The 11,807-nt window shown below is 38.7% G+C and overlaps 1 protein-coding gene across 5 annotated transcripts in view; it reads left to right on the top strand.

Annotated features, from left to right (window-relative positions):
* Positions 1-1,967: 1,967 nt before the first annotated feature.
* MOBP (myelin associated oligodendrocyte basic protein) overlaps positions 1,968-11,807 on the top strand; it is a 60,309-nt gene continuing 50,469 nt past the window's right edge. For all 5 annotated transcript variants that reach the window (XR_001880798.1, XR_001880795.1, XR_001880796.1 and 2 more), the window contains exon 1: positions 1,968-2,103. The gene's annotated coding sequence lies outside the window, so the exon portion shown is untranslated. The remainder of the gene's footprint in view (positions 2,104-11,807) is intronic.

The following is an 11,807-nucleotide window of genomic DNA, read 5'->3' as shown; positions in this document are numbered from 1 at the left end:
AGTAGAAATAGAAAGAGATGGCATTACAAGCATTTTGTGGAATCTCCATACTTGGGTTGCATAAATTATATATCACCCTATATATGGTAGAGTAGAAGATCAAAGATGGGACTTCCCCAAAATGTGTCATTAAGAACTTTTGTTGGAAAGATTTGAGAAGCAGAGGGTCTTTAATAAAGATAGAGTTTTGTAATATATCTACTGGATCTTGTATTTTTTAAGTAGCCTGAATTAGTCTTGTTATTTTGTGAATAGAAAACATCCTTACAACTGCCACCCACCTCTGTTGGTAACCTTCTTTAGGGCCAGGGCCGTTAAGAGTTGCACTGGTGCAGGACTCTGTGTGCCAGGCATTCTTTCCACCAGTGCAAACATATCAACTGATTTAGTCCTCACTCAAATCCTGAGGTGGGTCCTGAGATGATCCCAGTGTCAGGGCCTTCAGATTTCAAACTCTAAATCATCCTACCCTACTCCCCAGCCCTCAGTCACAGTCAGTACAACACAAGCAAAATAGTGACATCACAGTGGGAGTGAATCAACCAGCATACGTCTGTAACTCATTTACTCAGAGAAAGAATGTTTAACTAACTATAAAGTCAGTGTATGAAGAGGCCGGGCGTGGTGCCTCAAGCCTGTAATCCCAACACTTTGGGAGGCTAAGGCAGGCTGATCACCTGAGGTCAGGAGTTTGAGACCAGCCTGGGCAACATGGCAAAACACTGTCTCTATTAAAAAATACAAAAATTAGTCAGGCATGGTTGTGGGCATCTGTAGTCCCAGCTGCTCAGGAGGCTGAGGCAGGAGAATAGCTTGAACCCGGGAGGTGGAGGTTGCAGTGAGCTGAGATAGTGCCACTGCACTCCAGCCTGGAGGACAGAACCAGATTCCATCTCAAAACAAAACAAAACAAAATGTTAGTGTACAGAGAGATTTATAGTCAATGTTTGTAGTCTCACTGGATTACCTCTTCAAGGTTCCCTGGCTGATTCTTTACTGAGATAGGAGCCTAAAGAGAAACTTGGTGGTAATGTTGACATTTATATTACACTGTCATGCAGGGGGCTCTGGGAATTCAAAAGGCAAGGCTGCTGTTGGATTGGTTTCAGAAGTAAGCTTTTATCTTTCAAATTATTAGTGGGTAGTTCTACATATATAAAATAAATAGCAGAAGCAGAGTTACAGGACCCCTGGCATTTAACAGAGCACAGAAAGGTGTGGCTCCACATTTTAGGAATATTATAAGGAAATGCCAATGTCTAAGACTGAAGCCAATAAAATGTTAATTTAATGAGATTCATCATTTGCAGAAACTATTCAACATAAGAGATGATTTATACATGTTTTTATAAATGTGAATGCATAGGGTAATTGTCATGGAAACTTCCAAATTCAATGTCAGTTGTAACTGGGCTGGATTAGACTCTTGCTAAATCAAGTGTACAAGGGCATGCGTGTGTGAATGTTAGTTTTGGAGTGTATCTATGGGTATACATGAGTGTTTTAGGGAAGGAAGTGGGGATGGGTATTTAATGTACATGGAGTATAAAAACTCCTGGAATTTGTCAATGTGATTGCAACATGTTCATGGCATATGGGTATGGACCTTAACTAGAGTTAAGGAATGAACCTTGAGGGGTGAATTTTCACATGGGATGTTGATTATGTGGGATGTGGGAGGTGGGAGGCTGGAATACGTGAATGCTGGGGGGCTGTAGAGTGAATGTGGGGTGTGTGTGTGTGTGTGTGTGATATGGTTGTAGTTTAGCTTAGCTTTTGTTTAGATTTTCTTTTGCTCTTTGTTTTTATCTTTGTTTGGCCTTTGTTTTGTCTTTGTTTCACTCTTTGTTTAAACTTTCTTTGGCTTTTGTTTGCTCTTTCTTTAGCCTTTTGTTTAAACTTTGTGTGGCCTTTTTGTAGTCTTTGTGTAGCTTTTGTTTTAAGTGGATCTTCACTGAGGACTCATCAAAAACACCTTGTGTAATGAAAAACCCAGATCTATAACCTCTCCCTATATATTCTGCATGCATTGAGGTAGGCTCAAACCCTTAGGGACCCGGTATAGACGCGGAATCTGTTTCACACAACAACTGCTATTTGAAGGTAAGAGGATTCCATTGGTTTTTATTTTACTTCACTTTATACTTTCATCTTTAAGTGACAAGTGTACATTTTTGTATAGGCCATTTAATTATATCCCAGGGAAAACTTTCTGTAAGAATAGTCAAGATTGGGAGGACATATAAGGATGGAGAAAACAAGAACAGAGGATGCCACGTTTATTCTGATGTGGGGAGGGGACCACGTGGAATGTTCCTGCTAATGTTTGGAAATTGTATGAGCCCAAGGAGAGACTCTGAGCCCTCATTTAGATTTCCTCAGATTCAAAGTCCTGTGTTCCTGGAGCCAGATGGAGAGTAGTACAGGCTTCTTCTTTTCTTTTCTTTTTTTTCTTTCTATTTCTTCTTTTACTATTTGTCATGATTTAAAATGAGTTTTCTTCTTATCTAGGAACAAATTTTTTCCTCATACAGTTGGATTTATGTGTGGGGATGTTAGTGGAACAACAAAGCCCAAATCTTTTTGGAATTCTGCCCCCTGTAGACCAACAACCTTAAACGGTTGATACAGAATATCTTCGAAACAACAGGGAGTTTTCAGTTCTATGGATGACAGAGAAAGGAAAAAATATTATGTGTCAGGGAGGCCAGTAATAAACTTGGCCTACAGTACTAGCAGGAAAACGGGGAAAGGACTTTTCAATGCTTTGTGAATAAATCAGGGAGGCAGAGAGCAGGCTGCTGCCAGGTGTGCGGATATGCTGTTTTGTGACTATTTAGAACAGCAGGATTTGGTGAGTGAGTTTCAAAAATTGTTTCAGATTTTCAGAAAAGTTGCAAACAATACAAAAAATTTTAGGTGCACCCAAATTACCCAGATATTCCTGTTTTACCATATTTCCTTTATCATTCTCTTTCTCTCTCTCTATCCATATATATGTGTATGTATACATAATATATGTGTGTATATATATGTATATATGTACATATTTATTAAAATTTATTTTAATTAGAATTAATTAAAATTAGAAAATTAATATTGAGAAAATACTATTTTTAAGTCTAGAGATATCTAGATTTCATCAATTGTCCAAGGAGCCAATTGAGAACCATGCATGACATTTTGCTGTCCTGTCCCCTTAGCCTCCTTTAATTTGGAACCATACCTGGGGCAGCTTTGACCTAGACAGTTTTAGAGAGTATAAGCCAGTTATTTTGCTAAATGTCCCTCAGTATGGGTTTGGTCTGCAGTTTTCTCACAATTATGCAGTTTTCAAAGGAATATACTTGCATTTTAGATCATACAAATCCAAATTCATACTTGAAGCTGAGTATACAATTTTAAAATTCAAGGTCTTATTTACCTAATAGTTACTAGGATTTTAAATTAGTACCTAAAATCTTTGTACACCAAATTGCCAAAAATTAAAAATCTAGAGCTTTTACAGATAATTCCTGAGGAATCACCAAAAGTGTATAAGTATTGCCCTTGGATTATAAATGGCAATTATACTGACCTGTACATGAACTTATAGGCTTAAAGTGAGGTATTCAATTTAGATTATTTGCGTGTGTTGGATTCATGTCTACTGCTCTCTGAGTATTAGTTTCATAAATGTAATAATTCCTTTCTAAGTGCAACCATCTGCTGAAAGCAGATACGGCTCAATAGAGTTTCCCTGGGTAGACACTCCAGGCTGGCTGGCATCCTCTTTGCTAATTTAACAAAAAGATCTTCCTAGTAGTAGGGGCAGAGTTAGCTCTGCCTATTAAAAAATCAGTTTGGGCTTATGTTACTACTAGTATGATCATTGAGGTTCAGAAAGATGAGGTAGTGAATAATAATATAATAAGTAGAACCTCAGTGAAACAGTCTCTATCAACCCCAAGTCTGGAACATCACCATTCCAAGTCCTTTCCCAGCTCCTCCTCTGGCATGAGGCATGAGTCCTTTCCCAGCTCCTCCTCTGGCATGAGGCATGAGTCCTTTCCCAGCTCCTCCTCTGGCATGCTGGCATGCCCCTCTTGCACTTGTTTTCATTCAGTTCTGTATTACCTGCTACAATGGCCCAGTGGCAACTCCCAGAGAGCTAGTAATTACACATAGAAGGAATCTAACATGTACTGAGATATAGACACCACAGCGCTCCCAAGAAGCAACAGGTGTGTAGAGGCATTGACTCAGTTACCAGATCCACCATCTCTGCAAGTGCAGAGCAGAGCTCATTTCTCCACACAATATGTTTGCACTCATGTGGATGAGGGCTTCTAGTGTCCTCAAGTCCAGTGGGTTTTCTATAACTACTATAGAGAACCTTGTGGTGGTTTCCTCAGAATCACCAAGGTTAACTTCAAGTCCCTACCCCTGAGAGGGGTTCCTGGTAGAGACAGAACTCTCATTTCCTTTGTAAGTAGGAGAACTTCTGTTTGGAAGTGGCTGGCAGTTTTATCATTCTGGAGATAGAGGCTTGGACTTCCCAGCAGACTTACTTTACTTTGAGAAAATTACTGACATGAATTCCTTAGATTAACAAATATAAAATATCCTTCTTCTTCTTTTTTTTTTTTTGCAGTGAAAACACCGAAGTCATAAAAAATTTGAATGCAGGGCAGTTGGTTAACCTATTGTATGATCTTTGTAGTACTGTGAACATATTGTGGCTTGAATAGGACTGTTCCCTGGATGACATAGATTAACTTTTTTCTCCTAAATATCGAATTAGGTTAAAATTTTGGAGTTCTGTACATAGTGCTATTTAATATTGAGGAATTCAACTACTGGGAAAATGTAGCATTAGCTATTATGACTGTTTCATCTGGGCCATGAAAGTCACTCTGTAGTTTGATAAAGTGTTTTCTACTTAAAAGACTACTCAAAGATATTTCCAAGATGGACCATCCTGGAGTAAAAAATGAGGGCCCCCTTCTCTCACTCAGCCAAAAGAATTGGGAACCACTGGCCAGGCGTGGTAGCTCATGCCTATAATCCCAGCACTTTGGGAGGCTGAGCCAGGCAGATCACTTGAACTCAGGAGCTTAAGAACAACCTAGGCAACATGGGGAGACCCCATCTCCACAAAAAATACAAAAATTAACCAAGTGTGGTGGTGCGTGCCTATAGGCCCATCTACTTTGGAGGCTGAGGCTTGAGGATCACTTGAGCCTGGGAGGTAAAGGCTGTATTAAGACACGTTCGTGCCACTACACTCCAGCCTGGGTGACTGTCTCAAAAAGAAAACTGGGACTCTGTCTCAAAAAGGAAAAAAAAAAATAATTGGGGGCCAGGACATGGAAGGGTTGGGAGGCCAGAGAGTTGTGGATAGGGGTTAAGCTGCCTCCCACAACGTGAAAATTTGTGGGGCTGTACTTGGCCCCTAGGATTAGATCCCATCATGTGTGCTGCAAGAGTGACTTCTTATAATAGCTGTGCAGGCCACTCTGGCTTCTGTTGCTTCTGTCACCCTTAAAGCATTAGCTAAATACCTGGTGTCAGCTGTGCTCTGGCTGGTTAAGGAGTCTTCCTGTTTTAAAATGTACTTCTGATTTTGTTTTTGTTCAGGTATGGTGAGGCCAACCAGATCAGGAGATGGTTGCCATTGAAAAGACAGTGTTTTACTGATCACTCCCAGGAGGAGGGGGAACGTGGGGAAGGGCCACCTGGCCACATGGGGAAGCACCAAGGTCTTAGGTCAGGAGTCAGAAGGAGTGAGGGTGAAAAAGCATGGGTGAGAGCCTTTATTATGGTTTGTGTTGGGAGAAATGGTCTAGGCAGAGTAAGCAGGAGAGGCATGCTTAAGATTGGCTAGTTTGAATAATTTCATAGGGCTCTGAGGTGTAGGAGCTGTCTGGTATCTGGTCCTGGAGTGATAAGGGCAGAAGAATATTAGTTCAACTTGTAAGAGTTCAATAAAGGAGGTAGTTGGTGAATTTGGGTTCTGGACTGGTTGATTTGCATATAAATGGCAGCTCACAGGGGAGGCAATCACTATCTCTAGGAATCAGCTAGCCCTGGGAGGGGCAGCGTCTCCAGGGTCAGCAATGCCCCAGATGCCAGAGCATCAAGAAAGAATACAGAAAATAAGATCATTTCCCACAGAATATATGTATCAAAACATCACACACTGTACACCATAAAAACAAAGGAGAAGCAGCACAGGAAGCTATAAGGTTGTGTAATAAGGGTGCTTGAGAGTTAATCTAGACTAAGTGGCTAAGAAGGTTTTCCCTGAGGGAGGCATCTTTGACTTGAAATCTTGTATTCTTGGGCAGCTGTTACACAAGTAAAGTGAGCTGGGGAGGGTATTTCTGGAAATACCAGTCCAAGGTAGAAGGAACCATAATGCATTGAGACAATTTGAATATGGTTGAAATACAGAGAGACAGGAGCTAAACATGTTTTTTAGCTCTATTTTTAGCTCTATTTTTCTTCACTTGGCTGGTTTTCTGAATGCTCCAAACAAGGGATTTGAGAGTTCCTACTCCAATCACTGACACTTGATGGTTTATGTAAGTTATTGTCATAAAAACATATAAATGGCATTAACTTAAATGAAACACAGACTCAAATTACTCAAATTCCAATCACTGGCACTTGATGGTTTAAGTAAGTTATTTAATAAAAACACATGTATGGCATTAACTTAAATGAAACACAGATTCAAATTACAGTGATGTGTTGGTTAACAACGAGGATACGTTCTGAGAAATGAGACATTGGACGATTTAGTCATTGTGTGAACATTATAGAGTGTACTTACACAAACCTAGATGGTACAGGCTACTTAACACAGTGGTAAATATTTGTATGTCCAAACATAGAAAAGATACAATGAAAATGCAATATTATGATCTCATGGGGCTGCCATTGTTTAAATAATCCCTGATTGACTGAAATGTTGTTATATGGCAGATGACTATACATGGAACACCTGAATGATACACGTCATCCCCTAAAAAGCCATTTTTCCCTAACTGCTTCTCCCCTTCCATTAAATTTTAATACTACGGATGTGCAGTATGTCTGTTTATGTATTGTACATATTTGTGCTTTGCACATAAAAAGAGTAAGAATATGTCTGTTTGTGTATTGTACATATTTGTGCTTTGCACATAAAAAGAGTGAGAATTCTCACATAGGTCTGAGATTGAAAAAAAATTAAATAAAACACGTAAGGTTTTTTTGCCCCCCTCAAGATCCAGTTTTCATCTCTTGGGGGGATATTACCCATGTTGTGAATATGCACTATGCCCTTTACATTGCTTTCTTTAATGTTAACATCTTATGTAACTGTGTAGCACAACTAATAAAACTAATAAATTAACATTGATACATTATTAATTAACTATAGAGTCTAATCATATTTCAGAAGTTTTCCCACTAATGTTCTTTTTCTGTCAGGCACTAATGCAGGATACTGCATTGCATTTAGTTATTGGGTCTCTTTAATTTTCTCTAACCTGTGACAATTCCTCAGTTTTTCCTTGTCTTTCATGACCTTGAGACTTTTAAAAAACATTGATAAGTTATGTATAGTGTCCTTCAATTTGAATTTTTCTGATGTCTTTTCATGATTAGGTTGAAGTTATATATTATTGAAAATAATTACACAGAGATGATATGTGCTTCTCACATCAGAGAATAAATGAGGATGATCTGTCTTATTACTGGTGATGTTAACCTTGATCATTTGGCTGAGATGATACTTCCCAGATTTCTCCACTTTAAAGTGATTGTTCTTTTCTTTTCAATTAGTTAATATTTCTTGGGGGGATATTTGGAGATGATACAAATATTGTGTTTCTCCTTACACTTTCACCTACTAATTTTAGCATCTATTAGTCAATGATGCTTGCAGAAATTATTATTGTGGTATTCTAATAGTGATTTTCTATTTCCCTCATTGCTTCTACATTTATTAATTGGAATGATTCTTTAAGGAAGATTACCTCTTCTACTCCATTTATTTATTTATTCAGTTATTTATTTATATCAGTATAGGCCCAACAATATTTATTTTATTCCTTGGTTTATAATCCAATACTATTCTTATTTACCTTCTTGCTCAAATAACTTTGGTAGGAGCTCTTTTAGGTTAGCTCCTGTGCCTTTTTCACATGTTGCCAACCTCTCTGAGCATTTTCTGACATCACAATTTGTTCCAGGATAAACTTGTATTTTCTCTCAGTCTCAAATCAATCACCTCTTCAATAAGCCATGGTTCCTTTTATTGGACACTTTACCAGTCTAGCCTAGTACACTGATGGTAGTTAAAGAACAAAATTTGGGTATTACTTATTGTATCAGTTCATTCTTGCATTGCTATAAAGAAATATCTGACACTATGTAATTTATATAAAAAAAGAAGCTTAGTTGGCTCATGGTTCTGCAGGCTGTACAGGAAGCATAGCAGCTTCTGTTTCTGGGGAGGCCTCAGGAAGCTTCCAATCATCACAGAAGGCAAAGGGGAAGTGAGACATCTCAGATGGTGAGAGCAGGAGAGAGAGAGAGAGAGGGAGGAGGTGCTGCACACTTTTAAGCAACCAGACATCATCAGAACTCACTATCGTGAGGACAGTACCAAGGGGGACGCTGTTAAACCACTCATGAGAAACCATGATCCAATCGCCTCCCACCAGGGTCCACCTCCAACTCGGGGGATTGCGTTTTAACATGAGATTTGGTGGGGATACAGAGCCAAACCATATCTGGTGTATTCCTTGCTATTGAGATGTTACTTCTTCTAAAGCTTCTCAGCAGACAGAGCTAGGAAATCTGTGTGTATATACTAACTTACATATGCACACATCTATATTTATTTCTGTATTTCTGACTCCAATCTAGCAGCGCAAGTTTCATTCTAGCCTTCTTCCTTTCCTTTTTTGTAACTTCATTCTTTGGATAGTAAGAAACTGGATTCTCATTATCTATAATGCATTTATTTGCTTAATTCTACTATTGTAGGATTATCTAAACTATTTTTCAAAGTTACTTCAGCCATATCCCTTTTTTCCCCTTCCCCTTCAGTGTGGTTATGTGATTCATTTCATTTGATTTATTTATTGTAGTCAGTTTCATTAGTCACAGCCTGCATTCCATCTTGGATTCCTTCTGCTTCCCCACATTGTGATTGATTTTTTTTTTTGGTTTTTTAAAAAAATCCTTATTTTTTATGGAAAAGCCTCATTTTGTCATACATTATGTTTATCTTTTCTCTACTTTCTTTAACATATCAATAATGATAATCTCTGGGTCTGCTTCCATTGACCGTTAAAAACAAATTTGGTATCCTTATCCTGTTTCTTTAAATGTTTGGTAATTCTTATTGTATGCGGGACATTGTGGATAATAGATTGTAGAGGTTCTTGATTATGTTAAATTACCAGAGAGCCACTCTGATCCTGTCAAATCTTGGTTTTAGGCCTTGCTAGGTCAGACCTAGTTTATTTTTGCATTTACTTCTTTTTTTTTTTTTTTTTTTTTTTGAGACGGAGTCTCGCTCTGTCACCCAGGCTGGAGTGCAGTGGCGCGATCTCGGCTCACTGCAAGCTCCGCCTCCCGGGTTTACGACATTCTCCTGCCTCAGCCTCCCGAGTAGCTGGGACTACAGGCGCCTGCCACCTCGCCCGGCTAGTTTTTTGTATTTTTTAGTAGAGACGGGGTTTCACCGTGTTAGCCAGGATGGTCTCGATCTCCTGACCTCGTGATCCACCCGTCTCGGCCGCCCAAAGTGCTGGGATTACAGGCTTGAGCCACCGCGCCCGGCCTTTTTGCATTTACTTCTATGAGTTGTCTCTATTCTAGGGTGAGAGCTTTCTGGGGTCTCAAAAGATTGGGATGTTCACCAAGGTCTCACAATGTCTCCTCATTAATATGTGAATTCAGGTATTTCTGCTTGGTTATCAGCCTCTTAGCAAGAATTTTTAAGGGGCTTCCCACAGTTTCACCCTGCAATTGTGCAACTTTGGATTTGGCCAAGGATCTGAGAGAAATTATATACAGTCATGCTCTGCATAAAGTGTTTTGGTCAATGACAGTGGTGGTCCCATAAGATTATAATAGAGCTGAAAAATTCGTATAATCTAGTGATGCCATGGCTGTCATAACATCATAACACATTACTCATCTGTTTGTGGTAATGCTGTTGTAAACAAATCTACTGTACTGCTAATTGTATAAAAGTATAGGATATACAATTATGTACAGTACATAATACTTGGTAATGATGATAAATGACTATGTTACTTGTTTATGTATTTATTATAATATACTTTTTATTGTTATTTTAGAGTGTGCTCCTTCTACTTGTATTAAAAAAAAGGTAGCTGTAAAACAGCCTCAGGCAGGTTCTTCAGGAGGTGTTCCAGAAGAAGACATTGTTGTCATAGGAGATGACAGCTCCATGTGTGTTATTGTCCCTGAAGAACTTCCAGTGGGATGTCAGGTGGAGGTAGAAGACAGTGATATTGACAGTCTTGACCCTGTGTAGGCCTAGGCTAATGTGTGTGTTTGCATCTTAGTTTTTAAGAAAGAAGTTTAAAAAGTAAAAAATAAATTAAAATTTTTAAAAACGGAAAAAAGCTTATAGAATAAGAATATAAAGAGAAAATAATTTTCTTTAGCTACATGATAGCTACATGATGCGTTTTAAGCCAAGCGTTATTACAAAAGAGTCAAAAGTTAAGAAAATTCAAGTTTATAAAGTAAAAGTTACAGTAGGCTAACATTTATTTTTGAAGAAGAAAAAATTAAAAAAATAATTCTAGTGTAGCCTAAGTGTATAGCATTTATAAAATCTATAGTGTATACTGTAATGTTCTAGGCCTTCACGTTTACTCACCACTCATTTACTGAGTCAACCAGAGCAACTTCTGGGCTTGCAAGCTCCATTCATGGTAAGTGCCCTATATAGCTGTACCATTTAAAATCTCTTATACTGCATTTTACTGTACATTTTCTATTTTAGATATGTTTCAATATGCAAATCATTAAGTTACTGTTGCATTACAGTTGCCTACAGTATTCAGTACAGTTACATGCTGTACAGGTTTGTAGCCTGGGAGCAATAGGCTATACCATATAGTCTAGGTGTGTAGCAGGCTAAACCATCTATGATGTTTGTGCAATGACAAAATTGCCTAATGATTCAGTTCTCAGGATTTATCCCTGTTATTAAGCAACACACAACTGGATATTTTCCCAATGGTTCCCTATTGTCTATTATTCTCCCCTCCACCCTTCCAGATTCCCATGGCCTCAGCACCCCCTAACTCCTACCCCTGTTTCTTCTCATCTCTCCTTGGAATGTTTTTTCCTGTACAGCAGATTGAAAAATATCTTCACAGAAAAAACTGGGATGAATGTGGAGTTTTGCTTCCTTTCTCTCAAGGATCATAGCCCTGCAATGATTGCCATCCAGTGCCTGAGAATGATTCTTCTGTGTATTTTTTTCAGCTTTATTGTTTCAGCAGAAGTTTAAATTCAATACTTGCTACTATATCACAACTGATCATTTTTCTTTTTCTTCTTTCTTTCTCTCTCTCTCTCTCTCTCTCTTTCTTTCTTTCTTTCTTTTTTTTGAAATGGAGTCTTGCTATTCACCCAGGCTAAAGTGCGGTGGTGTAATCTCGGCTCACTGCAACCTCTGCCTCCTGGGTTCAAGCGATTCTCCTGCCTCAGCCTCCCAAGTAGCTGGGATTACAGGCACCTGCCACTGCGCCTGACTAATTTTTGTATTTTTAGTAGAGACG

The sequence above is a fragment of the Rhinopithecus bieti genome, unplaced genomic scaffold (assembly GCF_001698545.2).
Source record: "Rhinopithecus bieti isolate Rb0 unplaced genomic scaffold, ASM169854v2 scaffold_31446, whole genome shotgun sequence".
In the NCBI taxonomy this organism is placed as follows: Eukaryota; Metazoa; Chordata; class Mammalia; order Primates; family Cercopithecidae; genus Rhinopithecus; species Rhinopithecus bieti.
This window is presented reverse-complemented; position numbering and strand designations above follow the sequence as displayed.